Genomic DNA, 16,195 nt, shown 5'->3' with positions numbered 1-16,195 from the left:
CCAACCCAAATAAAGCTGCAGTTCTCTCCCTGTGCATATATAAGACATTCAGTATTCCTGACTCCTTGGGCAGGCATCCAATGGGACAAGCTGTGTGCTGGAAAGCATTCCTGCCATTTCTCCAGGTCCAATTAACTACAATCAGTGAAAGCAGATTTACCAGTTTAACTGTGGATTGCATCAGGTTATGAATAAATCTGCATTGCATTGCACATCAGGGACACTGTGGATTAGTATACTCTGTATCTTCTCCCTGAAACAGACTTCACCTATATTGAAGATGAAGCTTTGATCTTTCCTTTTTTGTAGAAAAAAAATTAATCCCATCAGAAAGTACTCAATATCACTGAAGGAAACATCCCCAAGCTGGGTAACTGTTCCTGCCTGTGGGCTGAAAAAGATTTATTTTTCATTTTCACAGCAGATTTTATGTCAGTAAAGGCAAGCAATAACTTTTTTCCTCCACCACCAAAAAGACTACCTTTAAAGGAAACATATGGACTTGCTCTTTGAAATCTCTCTTCTGTCATGCTTATGCTTTCTATCCATTCTCAAAAGTGAGTCACTGTTTTAAATATATATGTGTATATTACTGAATAAGACAATACCAGGAGTTGCTGCTTTCAATGGCAATGTGTCATTGCTGCGTCCTTCATTGCAAACAGGATACTCCCTGAGCTTTCTGAAGATAGCTGCAGAGCGGAGCTCCTTCAAAATGGATTAAAACTTGAGTACTAACAATGCCTTTTCTCCCAGTTAGTTAAGTGCTTCTAGTTGGACCTTCAGGCTTATTACAAAGATGGCAAAGCAAGATGTTCCCAAGAGAAAAAAGATGTCTTTTTGCTCATAGTTGTGCCATTTCTGTAGTTTATGCTATGTTATATATCTGAAATTCAGATAGGATCAAGCTCATTTAAGAGGTAATGAGACAGCTAAGTATCAGCCAGCCCTATATGTAAAACTGTCAAGATCTCCATGACAAAAATAGCCAAACATCTGCTCACCTAAGTTATACAAAGAACTCATTTTTGTTCTGGATAATTCCTTGTTGAGGAATTAAGTGGTAAGAATTAGTACTTGTTCTGCCAGAACACCTTGTAATTATCTATGTAAGACATCAGATGTACATGAGTAGTTTTAGATAAGACCTGGTATCTGTGGTCTTTATGTTAAAAAAAGGCCTTTTTTAAGCTGCCTTTTTTTGTAAGTTTGTTTTTTTTTTTAATTTCTTTTCCACAGGCTCTATTACTTAAAGAAAGAAGCACTTTAATAAAGCATGGAGGATTTGTACATATGGGCCTCACCCATGCAAAACTCTTCTTAATACATCCCATATAAAACTCAAGATGAAAAGTTCTAGGCAGGTTTATGAGACACTTAAGTGACCATCCACACTTTTGACCTGGACCTATGGATACAAAGGAGATGGAGTTTGCTGCAGACAAGAGATTTTATCCTGCAAAGAGCTATCAAAACCTAGTTTATTCCTCCCAGCAAGCCCACCTGCTTGTAAAACGAGTCTCTTGGCTCTCTATACAAGTAAGTATAAATAAACCTGGTTTTCTGTGTTCTTCACCAGTGTGAAATGGAGCACAGCTTATAAAACATGTGATGTGTTATGTTCAGTGACGACTCAGCTGACATCCGTATGGTGCACAGTGGTTTTGCACGATTGGGTAGAAAGAACAGGGGAAAAACAGTGGGAGCATGTAAGAATGGAAATAAATTCTGGGGTGGTCTCCTCACACCAAAGGTAAAACAAGAGGGTAGGGCAGGTCACTGAAGGTACTAACCTCTCATCTGCAATAGTAGTTTTACATTTTTCACCTGCCTGTTGACAGAAGGCAGGAAACTAGTGGTTTTTGGGCATGCCATGTGAAATTGAGGATGCAATTCTTTCCTTTGTAGTTAACATCGGCTTCTGAACAGACCTTTCTAATAAGGTTAAAAGAACACAATGTGCTTGGGAGCACAAGCTAAAGAGAAATCCTAACTGTTCATATGCCTGACAAGGCATGTCTGGAAAAGCAAGACATAAGGAATTTTCCAAGGAAAGACCAGAGAAAGACATGCAATAAAAGAGTTGCCTGTCAAGATTTTAGTGCTTATGCCCGTTCTTGAAGGATTTTAGAGAGCTGTCATGCTGTGAATAATATGAGTATCCCTTAGTAAGAGTAACTCGTTAGAATCATGGTATCACAGAAAAATTTGGATTGGAATGGACCTTAAAGAACATCTAGTTCCATGCTTGCTGCCCTAGGCAGGGGTCCCTTTCACTTGCCCTGGTTGCTCAAAGTCCCATCCCACTTTGTCTTGGGCTCCCTAGAAGGGATGGGGCATCCACAGCTTCTCTGAGCAACCTATGTCAGTGTCTCAACATCTTGGCAAAGAAGGCCCTCCTAGAATCTAATTTAAATATCTTCTTTTTTTATTTTAAATGGTTCTCCCTTGTCCTGTTGCCATCTACCTGTGTAAAAAGCCACTCTCCATCTATTTTGCAAGCCATATTTAAGTATTGGAAGCCTGTAATCAGGCCTCCCCAGAGCCTTCTTGTCACAGGGCTTGCAAGGGTTTGCAGGATGAAGAGAGAGACGAGAATGTTGGCCTCATGTTCAGAAGGCTTGATTTATTATTTTATGATATATATTACATTATAACTTTACTAAAAAGAATAGAGACATAAGTTCTCAGAAGCTATCTAAGCTAAGAATAGAAAAGGAATGAATAACAAAGTTCTGTGTCCCTGCAGAAAGTGAGAACAGCTCTGCTGTGAGTGGTCAGTAAATCCAAACATCCACAGGAGACCAATCACAGATCCACCTGTTGCATTCCACAGCAGCAGATAACCATTGTTTACATTTGTTGCTGAGGCCCCAGCTTCTCAGAAAGGGGAAAAATCCTAAAGAAAGGACTTTTCACAAAAGATGTCTTTGACACCTTCTTTGCCCCAGGCTGGGCAATGCCTGCTCCCAAATTGTCTTCAAGCCTCGGATACTACACCAGCAGTACAAGATGAGCCATAAAGGACTGGAGGACAGAAAATGAGCAAAAATTCCACTTTGAAAAATATTGCAGATAGGATAGAGTCCAAAGACTCATCATTACCAATGTGAGGTATTACGATGTTAGTTCAGTGGTGTGTGCCAACCCATTTTGCACCAACTCTCCTGTCTCTCATTCTGGTTGGGAAAATGCATCTCATCCAAAGTTCAGGTTTAGCTCTCCACACAGTCATACCATGCTGTTGCACTTGGTCCAGAAAACACATTGCTGGATGTTCTACTCCAAAAGACATTTACCAGAAATCTTCCCACTACATAAGCCTTGTTTCTCAGAGGTTTGCAATACCTCCTACTGAACTCTTCCAACTGCCTAATAAAGAGGTGTTTCACAGTTTCTTGTTTTTCATGGTTTTTATTATTTTATTATCAGTGATGCCTTTTATTTTATTGGCCAGTGTCACAGTTTCTGCTGTTGCTGCTAAACAAACACTTATGTTCGCGTGTGCATACAGGCATTATTTTCTTAGCTACATCCTTACTTTCAATAGTAAGAGCAAATTAGGCACACCTGAGGAGGTAGTGCTACAAATGCATACCACAATTGGTTTCAGGACTTCTCAACACTGTATTTCATCTGTCTCACAGTCATGGCACTGCTTCAAAACTGAAAAGAAGCATGATGACTCTTTCTTTATTTAGCAAATTGTCTCTGCTTGTTGTGCTGTAAATAGCTCTACACAGCTTCCTATCTTCAATGCTTCCCCCTTTCCTCGCCCAAAGGGACTCCAAAAGCAATGCATAAATACCTTTGACTTATCCAAAAGTTAGTTTAGACACATGTTCTGTCCAGTTAGATACTGTTTTCCTCTGACTACCTGTAATATGACATACATAGGTTGTAAGGGACCCATGGAGGTCTTTAGAGCCCAGGCTCTTGTTCAAAGCAAGGGTATTTTCAGAGCTCAGTCAGGCTGCTCAGGAATCTTGTGATATTGTGTTTTAGGATAGAGTGACCACAAAATGACAGTGATAACAAGTTAGATATGAAGCAGATATTGTGCTGTGGTGTAGGGCTTAGATTGCAATGTCCTAGAGTTGGCCTGGAACTGACTAGGACAGAATTCCCAGTTAAAATTGAGAAAACTGAGTATCTGATTTATGAAAAATTTGCAAAATTTCTGGATATGATCTTAAAAAAAAGGCAAATATGTAAATTTTAATGCAAATATGTATATTAGTTTTATAAGTTACAAGCAAGTCAGTTGAGAATTTTATATTAAATAAGACTATATGAAATTATTTTCAAAAAACCAGGCAAACTATTATCAAGAAGCAATAGCTACAAAGGCCAAAGTAATTTTAGGGCCATTTTTTAGAAAGAGATTAGTGGTCTCATGACAAGGACAATGTAAACAGCACCTGTGGAGTGAAAATTATTTACCTTTTCTAGGTTACTCCTGTTCTTTCCCTGCAGATATCAACAGCAGCACCTATGAAGGAAAAACAATAGGATGCTAAAGTGAGAAAGGTTTTTTCATTGTTACACTTGGAAAACATAATTTGCTCTAAGAACATCTTGGGGGAAATAAATTATAACTTAGACAAGGTCAGTTCTCTTTGATACCTTCCATGTGTTAATCTCAGTCATACAAAAAATAAAAATAACTATAAAACCAGGAAAGGAGATGTAAATCAAAACCCAAATTATTTCCAACAGGGTGATACCCTTACATATCTGTCAGGACCATACGATTGCTTCTTTATCATGGTGTTACAGAGCTGCTGCATGTACCTCAAGAATGTTTTGATTTTCATCTGTATAAGTTCGAGTCAGTTCACCTGCACAGGTACATCAAATCTCACTGTTACATACCTGCATATGTGAAATTGCACTTGACTTTTGAGATGATCTGAGAACCATTGGCGTGCAGAAATAATGAAAACGTGGAAGTAGGGTAGAAATGTCCTGTAAATTGTTCTTGGCTTGCAGTGTACTCAAGCTTCCATTCTACTCAGAAACAATGATAAAAGCTTTCTAGCGTGCGCAGACACTTTTATTTAACCACTACGATGAACCAATTACATGAATTTGGCTGATGTCTTGCACCCAGAGGTTCTGTTCTAAGTACTTTTATGCCATGTGAAAGCTGAGCAGGCCTCAGGTGGCCACCTTTAGAAGTCAGAGATTATAATAAGGCTAATAATGTCAGAAAGGAGACTAAAGTGATGAGACGGGCTGTTAGGCAGGTGGTGCCTTACTGAGGCAGGTGTGGAAGCTGATGTTACTAAAGATATTGAATCTGATGCTAGAAGACAGGGAAGACAGCTCATTTATAACAGATGCAAGATTAGTGGAATTATAGTGCCTGACTGTTGAAAAATTTAGCAACAAACACACATAAAATGTGGTGTTGCACTGCTTGACCTCAGGCTGGTGTCACTCCGCATCCTGTCTGCAAGTCTAAAGTCCACGATCAAAACCAGAAAAAGCTGCAAAAATCCCCAAACAGGTTCCTAAACCTTAGCATTTCTGGGGAATGCTAAGGTTTAGGAACCCACTCTCCCAGTTTTTACTCACAGTAACATTCTTCTAATGGCATGTCTGAGTTTATCTGTGCCAAACATGAGGAACAGCATGAGACAGACTTGAAAGTAGCACTGCCATTTGAACATGTTCTTCTTAAACAGTAAGTTGAGGAAATGGTTGCAGAAGGATTACTTATAAACCTCAGTGATACATGCTATTAGAAAAACATCTCTGTGCCAATTTACTCACATCACAGGATATTGTCCAAACAGTTCCAAGGTCAAACCTCCTTGGTTTCAAAAAGGTAAAAATTTATTATACTTTCCCAGAAGTGTAATTCTGCTTATTGCCCAAGTAATTTGAAAGAAATGACTGATGTTTGGGGAAGAATAAAGAATTTGCATGTAGCACAATAATTGTGAAAAAATGTGTGTGAAATCTATTGTGGAGATGGAAAAAAATAAACCTCCAGTATTGCTGAACATAGGGGAATCATAAATGTGTTAGGAGGCTACAGTTCCAAAAGAACAGTTCTGTTTTTTCTTGCATTGTTCTTATCTGTTTGCATAAACATGCAAAGCCAAAACGTCTTCTCCAAGCAGTGAAGACCCTCCCTGTTAACTCTCAATCACACAATATCCAGCCAGAAATACCCAAAAATCTCTTAATGTTCATGCTCATTGCAACTAAACAATGCACTGACTGATTAGCAAAGCTTACTGCCTTGCAGTGTCTCAGCTTCAGAGTGAAGTTCCTGTGGTGGAAACACAGGGTGTGGCTTTAGATTAGCAAAATGAAAAGGCAGAGATGATGGTGCAGTGGTTCTTCATTCCCCCTCACTCACTGCTGTGTGACATGGGCTCCTTGCCATGTGAATATTTGCCTGACAACCTGCCTGGGCATGCCCCAGCCTCAGAACTGTCTGTGGGAGAGTTCTCCTTAGAGAAGCAAGTCCTGGGATAGCAGGGTCAGCACAGCTGGGCATCATGACACTTTCTCAGCTGAAGGCACAGGCTGAAGATAGTTGGAGACTTCTGTCCTCTTAGTTTCTGGCCTAATAAACTGTAATCCTTTGTCTGTCCATTCCCAGCAAAAGGGTTGGAGAGGTGAGCCAGCCCACCCTGCATGCACCTGAAACTCATGGATCTGAAGTGATTCTAGCAAAATAGCAGTTCATGAAAGGGACATCATAGGATATTCACAGTAACAGATACTGTTCTGCTCTGATCTCTTGGGACCTGCTCTGATCTCTTGGGACCACTGTGCACTTTTTAAACTGATTTGCTTTGAATGCCTGATTTGTAAAACTCTGTGTGACTACAGAGTCATAACTATAGGCTGAAGAAGAAAGTAATGTATGAGGAAACTGCCTGCATGTTGAGAGTACTCACATTCAAATACTCAAGGTAGCCAGCCATACATGGTAGCTGTCTATTGACTGTACTTGGAGGCCATCAAAGACAGTCCTACAGGCTGCAGGAGAGCTTTCCACTGCGCATGAAAAGCGCGCCTGGCTCTCATTCTGCATCTAGGAGCACTCAACTTTGTTCCAATGAAGTACTTTTATGCTTACCATTTCAGCACTTGCCCAGAGCTTAAACATTACAGGACATATTTTTCCTGATAGATATTTTGATAAAGGCATTCTTAACAGAAGAGCTCTTTGATTTTAATAACCATTTCAAAGACTCTTTTTCTGATTAGGAGGCAGAGTATTTTCTTACACAGGCCTCTTCAGCTGACGCTTTCTTAGTTACTTTCACAAATTCACCTTCTTGTCATACAGTTTCTTCAGGTCTCATTCATTTTATTCAATACTTGCTGACAGCGTCTGGGCTTCTCATTTCAGCATCGCTCTTCAGAAATGCAATTGACTTTAAGTACTACTCTATTCTTCAGGTCATTTAATTGCAGTGCATTGAGCCCTTTTGAAGGTGACAGCTCTGCAAATTCAAAGAGCTCTGATCAGTTCAGAAAAATTACTTTCAAATGTAACTTTTCCTGACATTACAGAACCTTCTGTTAAAACTTTTTCCATTTTCCAGACTATCATTTTGTTTTTCAACAGAGGTTTCTTTTCTTTGAGTTCTAGCAACAACTTCCAACTTTCCTATTTTTCACCCATTTTTCCTCATCTTTCCTCATCTTTCAAATTGCTTCACTATATTTCATATTATTATAAGCACACTTTTCTGCCTTCCTCCCTGGTTCAACCCTGTGGAATGATATGGCCTTTTGTAATTCCTTTCCTGCAGTGCTTTGCACAGAGGAAGGCTCTACCTTTCACCCAGAGCTATAACAAACATCTGAAATCAGAAGGAGTTTGTCCCCCTGTGGTGCAAAGCCTGGGCAGAGCTCAGAGCAGAAGAAGGATCCAGCTTGGAGGCTGCTGCTGCATCTCGGCCCCTCTCCATGCTGGCCACGCATCGTCCCTGAAGGGCAGGGGTCTCTGAGCAGAGCTGGGATCCCTCCCTGCTGCAACCCGGCTTGGGGGCTTTACCTTGCTCAGTGTCTGCTTCTGAAAGGGGCCATCTGCCCCTGCTGTGCTCTCTCCCTTCATTCTCTGCCTCTGAGAGGACAGGACTATGAGGCCAGCAATGGCTTCAAGAGTAAGAAATGAAGTAGCTTAGCAGTAACTACTTCTTTTATGGATGAAAAGATCCGGAGAACAGGATTTTCTTTACTAACGAAAAACTTTGTAAGATTTTTCTTCTATTGCTGCTCCTCTATTATCAGTATTCATAGTTAGAGATTTCCTGCTCCTCTGAGTTCTTCTTGCTAACTCAGGAAAAAAAAAGAAAAGAAAAAAAGAGGTGTAAAATACAAGTGAGCACTCACAGCTCTGGCAGCAGCTGGAAGTTCGTGGTTCCCAGAAGAGCAGCATCTAGCATCTTGAAAGACATATGCATATGACATAATGTAATCACAGCAACAGCAAGGTTTTGAAATTGACTATTTCTATTATTCCATCATGTTCTTCTTCAGTCCTTTCTGTACTCTTTCAGATCAAGCTTTTTAAGTTTGCTTTCAGATTTTTTTTCTTTCCAATATTTACTAACACAGTTATTGGTGTGTATTTTTCCCCATTGGTGTTTGCAGTCAGATAGGTAATAGGAAATGTCATGATTAGCAAGCCAGTCTGCGTTAAAACTGACTTGTCTCTTTATGATCTCAGCCATACATCAGGAGACCCTTGGGGAACTGAGACCCAGAAAATATGTTTCTAAAATGCTACTGCCATAAAACTCCAATTGGATTAGGGAACTTCCCAGTACATCTAGAGAGTCAAACAACAAAACCTTTCTTAAAGAAAGGTCACCTTCAGTTCTGGTTACTGAAGGCACACTCTGGACTGTTTTTTGCTTTTCACTGTCAATCTCTGACACTTAGTATGCCTATGCATCTTCAACTTCGCCTTTACAGAATGTAGCCTTGGCTGGTATCTCACTCCTCTTCAGTGCACAGTAAAAAAAAAAAACAAGAAACTTCACTTTATACCACAAACAAAGGCTACAAGCTCCTTTTTTATTTTCCAACCAGGAAAATTTTCAATAATAGAAATTGTAGAATAGAATAAAAGACGATAGAGTCATAGAAGCATCTGAAAGTGTTACTGAAACCAATGTGTTTCAAAACCCCTGAAAAAAAAAAATATAAATCAAAGCACAGCACTACTGAGCAATTAGCAAAGGTACTGACTCAACTTGCTAAGCAATTTTCACTATCAGAGACAATTGACATGGGAAGAAATGGAAAGAACACTAATTAGTAATTAAGTCGGGCTGCTTGAATCCAGAATCAGGCAGAATCCTCTGTAGCTGAGGAGGGAAGAACTAATCTTTTTGCAGAGAACCTGGTATTTACTCAGGTGACTGAATCCAAGTTACATAGGAAAATACAAAAGAATTGAAGAACAAAGAAGGCAGTTCTTTGCTGCATTTCTCTATTTTAAAGTCTGAAACAAATAATAGATGAAACCATTCTATAAAGACAGGTACCAAGCAGCAGCAAATACCAGAACACAGGACAGCTCAGTAACTGTAGCTTCTGCTCCTTGGGATGATAATCAGAGATGGTCCTCCCAGCCAGATCCTGTTAATGCCTCACGAATGTCTTGGTGCTTGGCATAAGTTAAAGAGAAAAAAAAATCATACTGTCTTTTTAAAACACAGCCCTTAAAACAATGGTATCTACAAATATGTGGCTTTGTAAAAGAAAATAAAAGCCTGCAAATATTACCCAGTAATTTTTGTTTCTTTTTTGCTACAGTCTCTGGGCTAGAGTAGTCAAGTGAGTTAAGTGTATGAGTGAAAATGTAGAAAGGTATCTTAAGGTTTCAGAGAGGTGTCAGGAATCAGACTGACTATCCCCCGCTGGCTCGTTTGCACACACAAGTTTCAGATCTGCAGACGTGGCAGATGTGTGTGCTGAATACGGCGAGCAGGGCATGCAGCTCCTCTGGAGTGGAATCTGCATGGCAACAGTATAATCACAGCTTCCTTAAGTACCTTGGGCACAATGTTATGCATTTCAGTGGGGACATGCCAGATGTAGCCTAACACAGGGGACAACCTGACCATTTCAGGAATAATAAGAATTGAGGGGATTCTCTCTCTTTTTTTTTTTTTTTTTTGATGGTGTTCTGCACAGTACCTACAGCCTGGAGTGTGAACTATGCTAATGTCTAAAACAAAATCGTCAGGAAAACTCTGCACTCACACTTGTTTAAATAAATAATATGTAGTACAGAAGTGCCTATTCCCTGAGTTGCATGCATTCATGAAATGAAAGATGACTTGCAGAAGAGGTCACTGTAAAGCAATATTATCTGAGCTTTTATTAGAACCTGGTGCTCTAATACTAGACAACAGCATCATTCACAAGGGAATAAAGGCTTGTGGGCATATGAATAGGGAATGTTGTACAATTACAGAAACACCTGTGCTAAATAACCTTGCAGTCATCCCCTAGGAAAATCTGCATGCTCAACAGTCCTGAAATTTCACTTGTGTATATTAAGTTACAGCATAAAAGCATGGTATGATAAAACAGGGTAAAAAATATTCTTCAAGGGCATATATAAAACCTATGGGTTTGCCTCTTTTTTTTTTCCCTTCTAAACACCCTCTGCAGTGTTAAGCCACATTTTTCTTCTGAGACAGCAGAGACCACCCTCTACATAAAGAAACATTGCTTTTCATCATGCCATGGTGGCAAGGATATCCTTTCTGATTTTTAGCAGCTTAGTCTCTAGCCTTCTTGTTCAGAAAGCCTGTTCAAAGCTTGCCAGAACAATGGCAGTCCTGATACTGCTTTCTTTGGATAAAATAGGTGTTTCTTCATCCCCTAATTTTTCATGGCCTCCTGCATTTATGAGCCTCTGAAATGCTACCTGCCAGAATGAGTAATACTGCAGAGAGGTTACTGGCAGCTCCCAAGGCAAAAGACTTTTGATTAGGGACCTGACAATCTTTCAGAAACTCATGTATCATACAGACACAAATATTTCAGTCTTAAGTGATGCTTAGCAATTAGCTCAGCTTGTGCTCACTTGCATTTGAGAGTACACATAAGGACTGTGTTGCAGCTTTCTCTGTAACAATGCAGACACAGCTTGGATGCCAAATTAAAGACAGAGCATCCTTCATGGGTCACTGTTTGGCCTAGAGGATGTTATAAATCTCACACTGGCTACAAGTTGTACTATTTAAGCCCAGGAGATTGCTATAGGGGTGAGCATTAATAAAGGCGGGGCATCTGTTTCTAAAAACTTCAAATCTGTGTCTGTCCAGTTTCACACATAGAATGACCCTTCCTTAAATGTACAGAAAGTGCAGAAGGAGATTCCCTGTCACTCTGCCACAAATCAGTTTAATTGACTACAGTTACCTGCCTTTCCCTCTTTAACTCCTCCTTTAAACCAAAGAAAAATTAGTCCTTAGAACAGGGCTGGACCAGTTAGAGAGCAGAAAGATCAGATCAGTAAGTCTGTTCAGCTGGCAGGACAGAATATCAACTCTTGACAAATAGAATCATAGACTGATTTGACTTGGACAGGACCTTAAAGGTCATCTTCCCATGGACAAGGGGACACCTTCCACTAGACCAGGTTGCTAAGGCCCCCATCCGACCTGGACCTGAACTCTTCCAGGGATGGCGTTTTCACAAATTCTCTGGACAATATGTTTGAGCATCTTGTCACCCTCATCAAAGGTGAATATGTTCTTCCTAATATTTAATCTAAATCTATCTGATACAGGACTTTTTACAGAATAAAAAGCTAGGAAATTAGGACTTTCCAGCTGATCCGTGAACATGGCTACAATACAAGGACTGAATTTGCAGTCAGATCTGTAGCAAGAACCAGTTTAGGAGAGGAATGGAAAGTGCTAGTGACATGTATATCCAATGACAGGAGAGAATCTCTTCTGTGTTCTCAAGTGTGAGAGAAAGCGAAAGGATACTGTGGTTGTGAAGCTGTCCCTGTTAAGCTGCTCTGAGGCCAAGAAGTTTGTCCTAATTATGACTTGGAGCAGCTTACTTGGTCTTCACCTGCATGCCTTAATTTCTCAACTCTAAATGTCACTACTGTCTGTGCCAGGAGATTTTATGAATAGGTATGTCCTTTATCAAATGCTGACACTGCAGTTCTGTGGCCATGCTGTAGATCACAGGCACAGGCAGTGCTAACAAGCTAACTGAAAATTTGTTGTTGGACTCTTGGGATGACTACAAGACCAACGCTTTCACTAATTTTACCAAATTAGTTGTGACAAAAGAGCCTGAATTCTCCCTGTACATCTTTGAGTAGCCCATGAAAACTCTTACCCATTACTTTTCAGGATACCAGGCTAAAATGCAGTGGTAGTTAAAGGATGAAAAAGTTTAAATAGCCACATGTATCAATATTAAATGCTCTTAGAAATTATTCTAAAAATAATTATCATCACTGAAGCAAAAACTCAAGCTGAAAAAGGGAGCAGGTCTTATCCTCACATTAATTGAAACAAGTCCGTGCTTTACTTAATATGAGCTTCACGCAGTCTCCTAGTGCTCAGAGCCAAATCTTCCAGGTGGATATCACCTTCCAGAGGGAATAAGGAGAGAACTGCATTTCTGAGTTTGAGTGTGCAATGGGCAAACACCAAATGAACACTTGGATAGTTCAGCTTCTATTACAGCAATTTGGCCGGCCCATACAAAAATAAACCTTTTAAAGGCATCTTTTTTACTTTTCCTCTTCAACACTGTAAGTCAAATATCCAGCTTTTTCAAGGAATAGAAAGACAACATATTGCTGAGGTAATAGGAAAACTATAATGGCTTTGCATTTACAGAAAACAAGGGGAGACCAGACAACACAGCTTGTCTGGCCAATTTTCTACCTTCACTTTCATTAAAAAAAAGATTGTAGGAGGAAATATTTGAAGTGTAGGCACAAATAATCAATCCAGATTCTAGTTGGAAAGAAATATTTTTTTTTGGGTGGAAGATTTAAGAGAGAAGAAGCTGCATAGTATTCAAACAAACATCCTCTTTACTTTGGTACATTAAGAGGCAGAGTCAGAAGGGGGCTTGCAGAAAAAGCAATGTGATCACATATTTCCTCAGTCGGATTTTTAATCTGGCTTAAACTTCCATCAACTTTATTTTCCCATGAGCCAAAGGGAGTGCACAATATGTATATCTATAAGGCCACCCCCTGCTCCCTACCCCCACCAAATGATCTACCAAATTGAATCTTCTTTGAGTCCCTGCTGCACTTACAGCTTGAGGCTTCAGCTCCAGAGCAGCTTTCCAGCTCTGGTGTAATGCAACAAACAGGGCTAGTATGAGGAAGTGTCCCGCTATTCCATCTGTAATTGTCACTCTCCCCTAAAGTGTTGTCTCATGCTGAGCTTCGGAAGGTGTGAGAAAACAACCATTAACTTTATTAGATAAAGGACATAATCTAATAAAAACTTCTGGGCTTTTTCAGGGGAAGCAAAAATATTCCCTGAAAATATTCCCTATTGAATCTTGAGACTGTATAGCCAGGCTTACAAAACATTCTGATTAAGGAGAAAATGCTGATTCATTCCTATTATCTGTCGGGTTTATTATTTCCAGGGAGTGGTTTATAACACAGTTGGCACCAATACTCACAATCATATACAACACATCAACACAATAGCTGTATCATTTTCACTGGCCCTTGCTTGAGTTATAGTAATGCCTGATGGCATTGTCTTGTTACAGGAGGCTTGTCTCAGCAGTTCTGATTCTGTATAAACCCATTTGTTTAGCAGATTATAATAACTTCGCCATAAACATTTTTCTGGTGTTGAATTATTATTATTAGCAGAAGTAATGCAAATAATACCTTAAATTTATATTTTGTCTTTCATCCAAAGAATCCCCAGGCACTTCCAGGAATGAAGAGAGTACCATTACTTTAGTAAACCCTCAGCAATGGCACTTTTCAGGCTAAAACAAAGAGTACTGAACTACATCAGATTTTTTTGTGGGGGAGAAAATGTGTTTAACTCTTTCTTATGAGCAAGAAGTCAGGTGCACTTATGTGTACATCCGTCCCCTCTAATATGCAGTGAGACCAAGATTGCATACAATGAGTTCCTACTCATGAATGCTACTTAATTTCAACTTTTAAATTAATGGTTTTAATAGTTTTAATGCATTAAGGTTTGTGTTCTTAACAAAACTTGTAATCCAAATAATTACTGTTTTATGGATACATGAAATTAAGCAAGAAATACTCGTTTGCTTGCCCAAATGGATAGCTAGGTGAGACACTGAGTGAGGGAGACTTGTGAAGTGAGCTTAAACAGGTCTGTCTAAATGAGCAGAAGAATTAAGAATCAAGGAAGCATCTACACTTCTCTTGTAAACTCTCTAAGGAGCCAAGTCAGATAGCCCAAATACATAAACACCTTTGATATAAAGTCCATTAATATAAATTAAGCAATTCCTACAAAATTCCAAAGGACAGGAAGTCTCACATAAAGACTGTCTTTGCCTACTGCCTACAATAGCTGTGATCCATTGAATGTAAGGGGGAATGTTTGGCATCCACAAACATGTACCCACCAGTAAACTGAGAAGTTAAGACAAGACTGGTGATGAAGAAGATTTTAGCAGGGAAGATTGCTGTAGTGTGCTGTTACTGGACTTTTCCTGAGCAAGACAGGTACAGTGTTCTCCAGCCATGAGAGTCTGCCCCAGAGTTACAGTAGAGATCTTGCCCAGGAAGTTGAGCTCTGGCAATGAAGGCTCACACTATGGTTCAGTCTGCAGGAACCAACTAGAATTCCAGTTTTTTTTGCAAAAGTGAACCTGTTAAACTTTGTAACAGCCAGGAAAAGTTTATTAAGCCTATTACAGAAAACAATGTGAGAAGTGTACGTCACTTTTTCCTAGCACATGTTCAACAGAGTTCTGTTTCTTATTGCGTCTAAATAAATCTGGACATGTGGAGCTACTGGAGCTGCAGAACAATGAATCACAATCTGTGACAAAAACATGACCTCAAAATCATAAAGTCAGAGGGGCTTGGGTAGGAAAGGATTTTAAAGTTCAAGTTGCAAATCCCCATGGCCTGTGAACATTTTTTCTGGGAATCCACGAGTTGCATGGACCTCTGCCTCATGGAGTAAGAGACTCAGTCCAAACCGCCGTAGGGAGCATTTCATCCAGATCTCCTTTTGGATCCAAGAAGACATTCATTAACAGGATCCTTGAGACAGGTACCTTGTTCCTGGATACTGTCCCCCAAAATGGGAAATGTACAGATCCAGATTTAAAATGTCCAGACTCATCCAAAATCATATCCATTATGGAAACCTGGATGATAGAAAAATTCTACAAAAAAATTACCACTGAAGGATCATCACTGGGCTAATATCTTTCTTTTCACTATTGAAATTATGAGAGAAGATTTACAAGGTAGACTTGTTCGACTGACTTGAATCATAGTCTAGCTTGTCTTCTTGATGCTAAAAATCCTGGGGCATAATTTCATGGCTGATGATAGTTATGAAATTAAACTAGATAACCATAATGAATCTTTCTGGTCTTGAGCTGTGTTAGTCAATTTAAAAAGGATACAGGATTCCTCTGATTACAGTGCTGAAGTATTTGCTGCAATCTGGCCAGCACTTGAACCCAGTGTTAACATAAGGTTCAAAACATTTCCTTGCTCCATAAGTTTGTGTGTTTTTGAAAAATTTGAATTATTCTTAGCAAAATAATAAAATTAAAGAAAGAAAGCAAAGATATGATGGTGCAGCTGTCCCATTCCCATATTGTCAGTATCACTCACCACTTTTAAATCCACAGATGGGAGGCTTAGCAGCCATGGGTATGTGAACATGGGAACTGCTGCCCATGGCATATAAAAGATCAAACACAGACCACAGGTAACCGCAGTCTAACAGCAGCTAATATTCTCTTTTAAGGTGTAAAATGTTTAAGACAGTCCATCACACAAATGCAGATTTTTATTCCACATCCTTAGGTCAGTTACTATTAAGTCCAGGCTGTACCCAAAACAGGACAGAAGAAGGAAGTCTAATGCGTATGAATGCATGCTCAGCCAGAGCAAGTATGTTATTTCAATCAGCATTGCAGGGTCTGTGTTCAAACACTAGACCATTAGGAAGTCACATTT

At 39.6% G+C, this 16,195-nt stretch overlaps 1 protein-coding gene and 1 long non-coding RNA gene across 2 annotated transcripts in view; one reads left to right on the top strand and one right to left on the bottom strand.

The window, feature by feature from the left end:
• The window catches only part of C9orf72 (C9orf72-SMCR8 complex subunit), a 238,783-nt gene that overhangs the window by 46,994 nt on the left and 175,594 nt on the right, over positions 1–16,195 (bottom strand). Inside the window, exon 2 of the mRNA XM_026796137.2 lies at positions 4,444–4,492. The gene's annotated coding sequence lies outside the window, so the exon portion shown is untranslated. The remainder of the gene's footprint in view (positions 1–4,443; positions 4,493–16,195) is intronic.
• The window catches only part of LOC113459839 (uncharacterized), a 74,194-nt gene that overhangs the window by 31,596 nt on the left and 26,403 nt on the right, over positions 1–16,195 (top strand). The window contains exon 3 of the long non-coding RNA XR_012578139.1: positions 1,240–1,539. This is a non-coding gene — a long non-coding RNA (uncharacterized LOC113459839). The remainder of the gene's footprint in view (positions 1–1,239; positions 1,540–16,195) is intronic.

Source organism: Zonotrichia albicollis, chromosome Z, assembly GCF_047830755.1.
Source record: "Zonotrichia albicollis isolate bZonAlb1 chromosome Z, bZonAlb1.hap1, whole genome shotgun sequence".
NCBI lineage: Eukaryota > Metazoa > Chordata > Aves > Passeriformes > Passerellidae > Zonotrichia > Zonotrichia albicollis.
Note: the sequence above shows the minus strand (reverse complement) of the source record. Positions and strands in the feature narration are given on the sequence as shown.